This window comes from Corylus avellana, chromosome ca10, assembly GCF_901000735.1.
Source record: "Corylus avellana chromosome ca10, CavTom2PMs-1.0".
Taxonomy (NCBI): Eukaryota; Viridiplantae; Streptophyta; class Magnoliopsida; order Fagales; family Betulaceae; genus Corylus; species Corylus avellana.
The window spans coordinates 2,167,991-2,178,901 of NC_081550.1; the positions used below are offsets into that span (position 1 = coordinate 2,167,991).

General features: G+C 33.7%; 1 pseudogene; it reads left to right on the forward strand.

The window, feature by feature from the left end:
* Positions 1-5,950, forward strand: LOC132163801 (extensin-2-like; annotated as a pseudogene).
* The last annotated feature ends 4,961 nt before the right edge of the window (positions 5,951-10,911 follow it).

Consider the following 10,911-nt stretch of genomic DNA (forward strand, 5'->3'; position numbering starts at 1 on the left):
CCTCCATCACCATCACCTCCTCCCCCATATGTCTACAAGTCGCCTCCACCTCCATCACATTCCCCTCCACCTCCTTACATCTACAAATCACCACCTCCCCCATCTAAATCCTCACACCCCCCATATGTTTACAAATCCCCTCCTTACATTTACAATTCACCGCCACCTCCAAATTAAAGGCTATTAAGTTTTGATTCAACCCTGGCTGGAATGATTAGTTTGAACCATTGGAAGAATAATTACTTTCCCCGGATGTTATATATATTTTCAGCATTATATTTTTCAGAAAAAGCATGTTTGTGTACAATAAGGTTCTGAAATGGGTATCCTTTATGATCTATAAATATGAAGCAGGCACACCCATTGTTCCATTTCCCATAAGCAATGTAAGCAAGGAGTTCAAGTTCTGGAAGGAATTCTAGCTATGTATTACTATTTCTATTTTGAATGACAAAAATGTTGTCATTGTTATCCCAGAGCAGTCTAATATATATTTTCTTGTTATTTTTCTTGTCTTTTACGTGTTAATTATATAGCTAAATTCCCCAACAGGTTTGTGATAAACAAGTGATCATTTAAAAGCAACCTACGGAAAATGGCTTTTATATATATATATATATATATATATATATATATATATCATTATTATTATTTTTTTTACTTTGACCAATTTAATTAATGTGAAGATGTGATTATGGATGGCAAGACCCTACCAAATTAAGTTCACTCTTCCCTGGAATTTCTTTGGGACAACTTTGTGTTGTGTGAGTTGAATCCAACACCTTACAAAATAAAATTGTATTTTCTAAAGGGATTAAGGGCTGACTACAGAAACACCTACGGTTTTTAGTATCTCAAAAACGACCTACCGTACATGCAGCTACTAAACGATTGAGTAACGAATGAATTTTTTTACTTACACCAGATCAAGACGTTTTCGGCTATTTTTCGAATTAAAAAGTAAGTAAATATTAATAAACTTGTAGAATCATTGCTTGAGTAATGCTATGCGTACACTACTTTTTTTTTTTTTTTATCCTCTAAAGCTAATGCGACTTTTAAAATTACAATTGAATCAAAATATAATAATGATCTATCCCAAATTTATTGACTATTTTAAGAGTCATATCAATTAAAGAGGATAAAAGGGGAATAAAAAGATGATGTACATAATTACTCTTCTTTCTCATTTGATCAAAAGATACATTAATATTTTTTACGATTCTTCCATTTAAAAGTGTACTTTTAGTTTGCAAAATCACAGTGCAAAATGTCCTCTTAAAAGTCTCTAAAAATAATTTCCAGTCATAGTGAATCAAGTTTAAGAGAGGCTTTATTACGAATTGCAGATCCTGAGTACAAACCTCAGGAATTGTTGGTTTAATTACATCTGTCAGAATGATTTGGGGGTGTTTTGGAAATGACTCTTGGGATGGATCTTAAATAAGTTCTGCTGTTCACTGTAGTGTCTTAGGTGGGCATTGGGAGCTCCTCATCCTTGATTTAGTTTTTTCAAGCATATCAAATTTATATAATTAGAACCAAGGCATCGATCTAATTAAGCCAGCAGATAGCCTCACTTCAAATTAAATTTCATCTTAAACTAAAAAACTTATTGCCCGTTTCTCGGGCCAAAATCCCTTACAATATTGGAGATCTTTACAATTAAAGATTTCGGAAAATTTTTCCTACCTGTAATTAGACCTAAAGCCTTGCCAGGCAAGGGCTCCTTGCTTGGACAATTAAGAATGCCTTATACTATTCCCACCCCCCCCCAAAAAAAAAAGCCTTATACTATTCCCCTCAAATTCAACTCTCAACATTTTTCTTTACATCATATCAATCATTTTTTAGAGTGCTGCTATCAGGCTGCCAAGAGTCAGATAAGTGTCTGCTAAAGTCTAATGCGACTTTATTAAAAAAAAAAAAAAAATTGTAGAAAAATCTCTCTCTTCCTAGTCCTGCTAGATTTTGTTATTTTTTTTGGTTAAATTTTTATGAGTTAATATTTAATTAGTTTCTAATGCCTCAAAATTTATTTTTGGGTTTAAAACTAAAACCTAGGGGTGAAAAGTTAACCCTTTAGGAATGGTATCACTTAAAATGGATTTTAGCATCCTAAATTTAGTGCTAATACCTCAAATTTAGTGCTAATATCTCAAATTTGAATTTTCCTTTAATATCTCTCTTCTTCAGTTTTTTTTTTAAATGGAAAAGAAAGAAAGAAGAAGAGGTCAGATGTCTGACGCTTTGCTATCTCGTGACAGCTAAAAATCTCAATTCCATTTTTTATTACTATTCAAATAAAAAAATAATTACAAAACTCTTTTTTTCTTTTTTTTTTTCACTTTAATCAAATCTGCTACAGTTTTAGGCAATTTTCTTTTTTTAAGGCAAATGGCAAAGTCAAACATAGCCATGGATGGTCCTAAGTGGGGTTCAAATTTCAATTATTGGATGATTAGGATAAATAGCTTTACCCTTCGACAGGATGTGATTAAGACTATCCTTCTTACTAGACTAGTGTAGCCCCGAGGGAATGATCTTAATCATAGTCTATCCAAATTAGGAAAAAAAACAAAAACATCATGGTCTGTCTATCTTTTCCGAATAAGTACACGGCAAAGGCCCATTTTTCTTTGTCCTTTTGTTTTTGGCCCGGCCAGCTGCTTCATAATTGGCAACCAGTGGAAACTTCCTAATTGAGTTCAAGCCGACATTTTAGAAGAAATTATGAAACTTCAAAGGGAGTTGATGCCTCCTTAATTTGAATCTTCAACATGGAAATTAGTTGTGTTTTGAAAGGCACTTGTTTATAAATGCTACTAATTTTCTTACCAAATCTCCCGTGTTTTCAAAGCAAAGATTATGTGCCTAATCTTACAAAAAATTTGTACCATTCATTTGCTATCCAAACAATAAAAAAAATTAGACTTTAACCCTTGTGGGATATTAGAATTGTAACAATATATCAATTAAGCCTTTTTAAAATTTGAAATGTTTATATGGCTTGTTCCATTGATATTTTTACCACTTTTTCCAGTTAACTACCAAAAGGCAAAAGATAGAAGAATTATATGGTATTTTAGAGATTTTAATTTATCTCATATCAGTGTTTTTTTCAATATTTGCTCACCAAATTTTTATTGTTTCGCTATTTTATTTTTTTAATTTCCATGCAACCTAAGGCTGAAAAATTGTTTATGCTTCGTTGCTAGATCCCAACTTATTGTTCTGTCATGTCAAGGAAAATATTATTAGAACTACTGTATTTCTTGTATATGAAGATAATTATCTGGTTTGCTTTAATGGCTTCTCTCAATGGATAGAAAGTCATAGGGCAAGTTGCAGACAAATTACCTGATCTCAGCTATCTAGGCATAGTGTTGCATAGTAGCTCTAGGTCAACAATAATTCTAACTGTTTATGCATTGAATTTTATAGGAAAGTTCTTCGGTGATTTGGGTAAAATCCAAGTTATAATTGCTTGGTTTAATTTACTTAAAATTAGACGCAATGATTAACAATAATAGTCCCACCATTCCCTCTAACGGATAAAGTCTCTTAAAATAATTTTTTGATTTCACTTACTGATGATTAAGGTCGACATTGATAAACTTGTCGCCTTAGAAAGGTCCTAGCTTGAAATTTAGTTTCAAACTGATATATCACCATCTCACATTGACAGAGGCAGAATTTGGCATGGGTAAAAGTCAAATGCTAAAAATTTTAATGGGTTGGGACCAATAGGCTAAAAAACAAATTTTACCTTAATTTTTTTTTAGTATATATATTTTTTTTCCTTGTGTTGGGGGGCCATGTCCTAAACGAGCCACCCCATCTCTGTTACTGTCATTCCATTTCATTATGCTTTTATTTACAAATATAATAGATAAACGTACATAAGATGGTACGTAATACATCATTTTAAAACCAAGCTTTTAAAACTTGGCATTTTTCGAGAGAAAGTTCTTGGGGCCTCCTTTACCGACGATGCTCTCCCTACTTGTACAGAGTAGCCCTCTCTCATATACCCCTTCCCCAAATAAGGAGATAATAGTAAATAACATAAATCTTCAAATTACAGGGAACCTTGCAAGTTGTCGGATATTATTCTACATCCATGTTGATATATAAGACATTAATTCTAGGTCTAGCTAGCTTTAAAGGTCCAAGAGTAGTTTACTAAAAATTGTATTAAGTAATATTTGCTGAATCACGAGGTTGCACCGACAGATGCGTCAACCAAAATAATGATTATAAAATCCATCTCTACCGAACACAACCATAATCCCATTAGTCTTCCTTTGTGCCCAAAGCCGCGTCAAAATTTTACTTAGGTACGTATCAATTTATCAAAGATTGCAAGCTTACAAACTAATTAGATGGAAAATTAAGCAATGTGCATGAAATAAAGGACCAAGTCTTTGTAATTTAAAAAGGATATCTTTCTGTATGCCAACGTAGTAGAAGACAACTGCAGCTTGGTCTCAATACAACGTGCCTTACATGTCTAATATATATATTTTTTTTGCATAAAACAGCGATGATCCACTCATTCTATTTTGACTTTGTTCATGAAAACGAAATTGAGATTCTGGGAAATTTCTCTACTCATAGGTAACTAAAAAAAGACAAATCATTTGGAGGTAACTATGTACTTATTTGTGCATTGAAAAGACGAAAGCATAGTGAGATTTGGATGACTCAAAGGATTATACAGCTTGTTATAGGAATTAAAAAACAAACATCATTTTCAAGAATGATTGATGAGTTCACTATATAAAGGGTTAGCACTCATCGTTACTTTGCAAGTCTAACTCCAAGGACTTATCTAGCTTTCTCCTTTAGTGCTCAAATGATAGAGATGGGTACCTTGGGAAACCGGGGCTCTTGGCCTCAATTGGTAGCTGCTATAGCATTTTGCCTCATAGCCACTACTGTGGTGGCCAATGAGCCTTACCTTTATTCCTCACCACCACCACCATCCCCCCAACACAAATACCTGCTACCATTGGCACCACTATTGGCACCAAAGCATGAGGGACATGACCGACATGATGGGCATGACCGACATGACAACACACCATATTGGTACAAGTCTCCACCGCCACCTTCTCATTACGTGTATAAATCACCCCCACCCCCACCCCCACCGCCATCTCCATCACCGCTTCCTCCCTATATTTACAAGTCTCCACCTCCTCCATCACCATCTCCTCCACCACCTTATATTTACAAGTCACCGCCTCCACCATCACCGTCGCCACCTCCTCCATATGTTTACAAGTCACCACCTCCTCCATCACCATCTCCTCCACCCCCTTATGTTTACAAATCACCACCCCCACCATCACCATCACTACCTCCTCCGTATGTTTATAAGTCACCACCCCCTCCATCTCCCTCCCCACCACCTCCTTACATCTATAAGTCACCACCACCACCATCACCCTCTCCCCCTCCTCCTTACGTTTACAAATCACCACCAACACCTTCTCCATCACCTCCTCCTCCTTACATCTATAAATCACCACCTCCGCCATCTAAATCACCATCTCCTTCATATGTCTACAAATCCCCTCCTCCTCCATCACCATCACCTCCTCCACCATATGTCTACAAGTCGCCCCCACCTCCATCACCTTCTCCTCCACCTCCTTATGTCTATAAATCACCACCTCCCCCATCAAAATCATCATCTCCTTCATATGTTTACAAATCGCCTCCTCCTCCATCACCATCACCACCTCCCCCATATGTCTACAAGTCGCCTCCACCTCCATCACATTCCCCTGCACCTCATTACATTTATAAATCACCTCCACCACCATCTCCATCACCTCCTTCTCCATATGTGTACAAGTCACCTCCACCTCCATCTCCATCACCTCCACCTCCTTACATTTACAAATCACCCCCACCTCCAAAAGGCTATTAAGTTTAGATTCATCCCCTGAATGGCTTTGAACTATTGCAAGAATGTTTACTTTCCTTGGACGCGATAAATTTCTTTAGCATTGTATTTTTTCAGAAAAAAAAAAAAAATGTATTTGTGTACAATAAGGTTCTGAAATGGGGATCCGTTATGATCTAGAAATATGAAGCACACCCATTGTTCCATTTTCCTTAAGCAATGTAAGCAAGGAATTCAAGTTCTGAAAGGAATTCTATGTATTACCATTTCTAGTTTGAATGACAAATGTTGTCATTGTTATTCGAGAGCAATCTGAAATTAAATTATTTTGTTGTTATTTTTCTTGCATTTTCAGTGTTAATGTACGTAGCTAATTAATTTCACTAACAAGTTTGTTTTAAACAACTGAAGATGATTGAAAATCGTCATTCAAAATTGACCTACACAAGTTTCCTTTCTACTATCTTTTTTATTTTTTGGGGCTTTGACCATTTTATTGGGAAAATGGGATTGATGGTACCTGTTAAATAAAAAGGGGGAGAGAGATTGTCTCAAGTAGAGACTCCGGTGAAATAGACATGTATGTGAAGACTATGGACACCAAAACCCAACCCAGTTGTATTCAGCCCTCTTCGACGCGACATAGAATCAATTAAAAACTTTTAGTCAATCACAGTATGTTCAAAACATAACGCAAACTAAGTATATGGATGATATCTGATCGGTGATCATTAACAACTTAGACATTTTGGTGTTGTTTGGTAAACAACAATGCACTGTTCATGAGTGGTGAGAAAAAATATGAGTGTAATAATTAGTATAGAAAAGTGAAAAAGTTATATTGAAAAGTGAGAAAATTTTGTTTTGTAGTGATTTTTTTATTTAAATAGTAGTAAAAAGTGATAATGTTTTTATGTCGATTTTTTTGAAAAATGAGATGAAAAATGTGGGGGAATGTGATGTTGTTTAACAAACAACACCAAAGTATATGCCAAAAAATCCAAATACATATATATATATATATATATATATATATAGAGAGAGAGAGAGAGAGAGAGAGAGAGCACAATATAAGATCCCATTTCTTAGTTGACGCTTTGCATTAGTACTCCCATTTCTTCATTTCCAAATACCTTCAGGAGTGCTGCATGCGAATCTTCCAACAAAGAAAGAAAGAAACTCGATCAATTGAATGCATGGGTTGAATCCAGACCTAAATTTGTGATACTTAGATCAATCTAATTTAATTTGCAATTCAAAATCGATTGAATGCATGGGTAGAAACATCATTTATACAAATCATACATATTTTACACATATTCATAGGATATTACGTGTGAATTGTTTATTCAGAAAAAAAAAAAAAGAAAAAAAGAATCGTTTATTCAGAAAGAAAAATTATTTTTTAAAATTGATTTTTTGTAAATTTGGGTTGTGATGATCTACATCGATCTCTCAGAGCTACACTAACTTGAGCAATCTAAAACCCAGCACAAAGTAGGAAAAAGTTGAAATCGAACACAAAATTGTTTATGAGATTATATATATATATATATATATATATATATATATATATATATATATATATATATATATGTGTAGATATATATGGTATAGCTGATGACTTTGAAAACCAATGGAGACTCTTTGCACAGAACTCCATCAAAATAGCAAGTACGTACAGCAGCGTGATAGATCTAGATATATTAAAAAAAAAAAAAAAAAAAAAAAAATCTCCACTTAAGACCCCTAAATTAACTACCAAACATTTTGAGAAGATCCCTCCAAATTTCAAAAACTCTCAATTTCACCCACTAAACTTTCAATTTGATATAATGTATCTCCTTCGTCAGATTTTTAAACGTTAAAAGTGATAAAATGACCTTTATACCCCTGATTTTTTTTTAAAAAATTTTTTATATAAAATTTCAAATTTAACCTTAATTTCAAATTAAAAATTATAAAAAAAAAATTGAAGGGTAATTTGGTATTTTTATTCATTTCCGTCAGGAGTTAACGGCTGAATGTGATATGGGCCGGGGGTCAATTGGAATCAAATTGAAAGTTAAAGAGTTAAATTGAGAGTATTTAAAATTTAAAGGGATCTTCTCAAAACGCATGATATAGTTTATGAGTGTAAAGTGAAGTTTCAAAAAAAAAAGAAAAAAAAGATAATGTTATACGTACCCTGGCCTATTTGCTAACCATTGTAACTGTAAGATAATTAGAATGTTTAAATATTAATGTTATGTCACACTTGAATGTTTCTCCGTTCCCACTAATATTTGCTGTTAGTTTTTGAATCTATAATCTGGATATAGTTACACTGTTAGTAAAATCTTGGTCATTCCTAGATCTTGCCAGCTTAGTTGCTTGAAATTCTTAGATCCAGCTTCTTTAATTATAATTAATTATTCCTTGCATCTTAAATTAGCCAATAATCCCGCAATACAATCAGGATTTCCAACTTGTGCAAAAAACTTTTGAAACATGAATGATACTATGCTCACATGTGAAACATGCAAGGACATTATTGTTTGATGAGCACAAACATTTTCAGTACTTCTAAACTTGTCAAAAAGCCAACCGCTACATATATATTATGTTTCTGTCTGTTCTGTTGTTTGTGGTTTTTTTATTTATTTATTTATTTTTATTTAATAGGAAATGGTACATTGCACATGCAGGCCTTCTAAAAGCTAGAAGTATGTTACATGGTCATGTCTCCTTACATATATAGCTTGATTAAACTCTTACATATGCTAAGGGCCCTTGTTAATTTAATGCAAAATGATCAATTAATTGGTTTATGTAGATCACTACTGCAAAAGCATTGGTAATAATAGACAATATATGTTATTGGCAATATAAATGAGACAGAAAGATATAGATCCATCGAGAATGTAACTATAGCTTCTTTAATAGTTTAAGAAAACCACAATGTAATTATTTGAGAGCTCATAATAACACCCCATTAAGACTTACAAATGACAGTATATGAATAAAATATTTACGTTCAATTAAAGTCTTTCCAAAAAAAAAAAAAAACTCAATTGTATAAAGTCACTATTAAGTCTAAAAGAGCTGAGAATAACTTGGTTTGGTTAGTTTTTGATATTTTTTTGTTAAGTTTTGTCTAATTAATTAAGAGAATACTAAGTTAATTTATCGGTCTTCTCTCTTCATCCTCCATATGGGGGTTATCAAGAAAGTGGGGGATTACTTTCAACCCTGTTGACTCTTTCTCTCTCTCTCTCTCCAAGTTTTTCCCTCTCTCTCTCTCTCTCTCACTATCAATACAATCAAAAACCTTTTCCTATATGCTAGAAGACAAGGGAAGGAAAGTTGTAAAATTTTAAAAAATGAAATGGCCAATTTATAAGGAACTTAATTTAATGGCGATCTCAAATTGTGACACCGTAAAGGTTAACTCGGTAATGATCTGATGCAAATTTTCTTACATGTGGCAGTTGATGTGGCACCAAGCGCATTTGTTGATGTGGCAACCTAGTGCAAAATTTTGACATGTGGCAAATGATCATGTGGTTTGTTGACACCAAATTCTAATGTGGTTGTCTAGTGCAGAAATTCTGAGAAGTGGCCGATGACGTGGCGATTTGATGAAAAAAATAACACATGTCAGATGATGTGGCACCAGGTATGATTTGATGCTGTGGCATGCTTGCGTGCTTGTACGTTGACTTGGCATATTGTTGCTAAAGTGTGACACGTGGTAGATATGATGATGCGGCAACTTGATACAAAAATTTTGACATGTAGCTTGCATATAAAGTCAATTGAAGCATATTACACATCATTCTTTTAATTATCTTTCAACCATCTCTTTTTGCAAATTCAATGAATAAACCATTAGATTTGTGAACTCATGTGAGTACCATACAAACTTAATGATAGATTCATCTATTTATAATATAAAAATAGTTGAATGATAGTTGAAAAAATAATTTTTATTATTTCTCATTGCGATTTGCGATTTGCTGACATGGTAGTGTTATGCTCTATACGACTAAAACTGACACGTGCAGTAGCATGCTCGGTCAATTGAGTTAAAATCTCGGTTGATTGGGTCCAAATCTCGTTCAATCGGGTCTAAATCGAGAATTCTCCACGTAATACCAAAATTCAATGTATACTTCATAACTAAATAAATGCTTGTAATTGCTTTTGTTTACTAGGCATGGAAAGGAATGTCTTACCTTCCCATTTACATTCGTTTGATGACAATTCTGTGTGAAATTAGTCCACATGCATCCTTGATAAGACTTTCGAGGTCTATCTTTGATTCTTTATAGATCCAAGTTTACTGAAAATTGTATCAAATAATATTTGCTGAATCAAGATATTGCACCGACGCTTTGGTCAACTAAAATGATAATTATAAAACGCTCCCTAACACTCCCATCTAGACCATAAGTTCTTATTTATTTTATTCTAGTATAATATTCCATCGAATTATAACTAAGTAAACACAAAATAGGAAAAAAAATAATAATAATAATTAAAAAAGTATCTGCTTAAAAGGGCTGGTCGAGTAGAAGAATATACTTGAAAAGATTGTACGCTCAAAAACCCATCTAGATAGTAAATTAAGCAATGTGGATGAAGGGACCAAGTCTTAGTGAAACAAGGACAGCAAGCCTTCATTTTGACTTTAGTTCCATTATTGGTCGTGAATTTCTGTAGTCCTACATAGTGGAAGAAAACTGCTGATTAGTCTGAATATATAGAACGTGCCTTCCATGCCTAATATTTTTTAAAAAACAGCGGTGATCCAACCTACTATGTCCATCTTGACTTCGTTCATGTAAACGAAATTCAGATGCTGGGAAACTTCATAGGTGACTGAAAAAAAATATATATATCCATTGGGGGAGGTCAAAACCTGTTGGTTTCAATGAATAAGACGAAACAATTGTGAGATTTGGAACGACATTCAAAGAATTAATACAGCCTGTTATAGGGATTAAACAAAA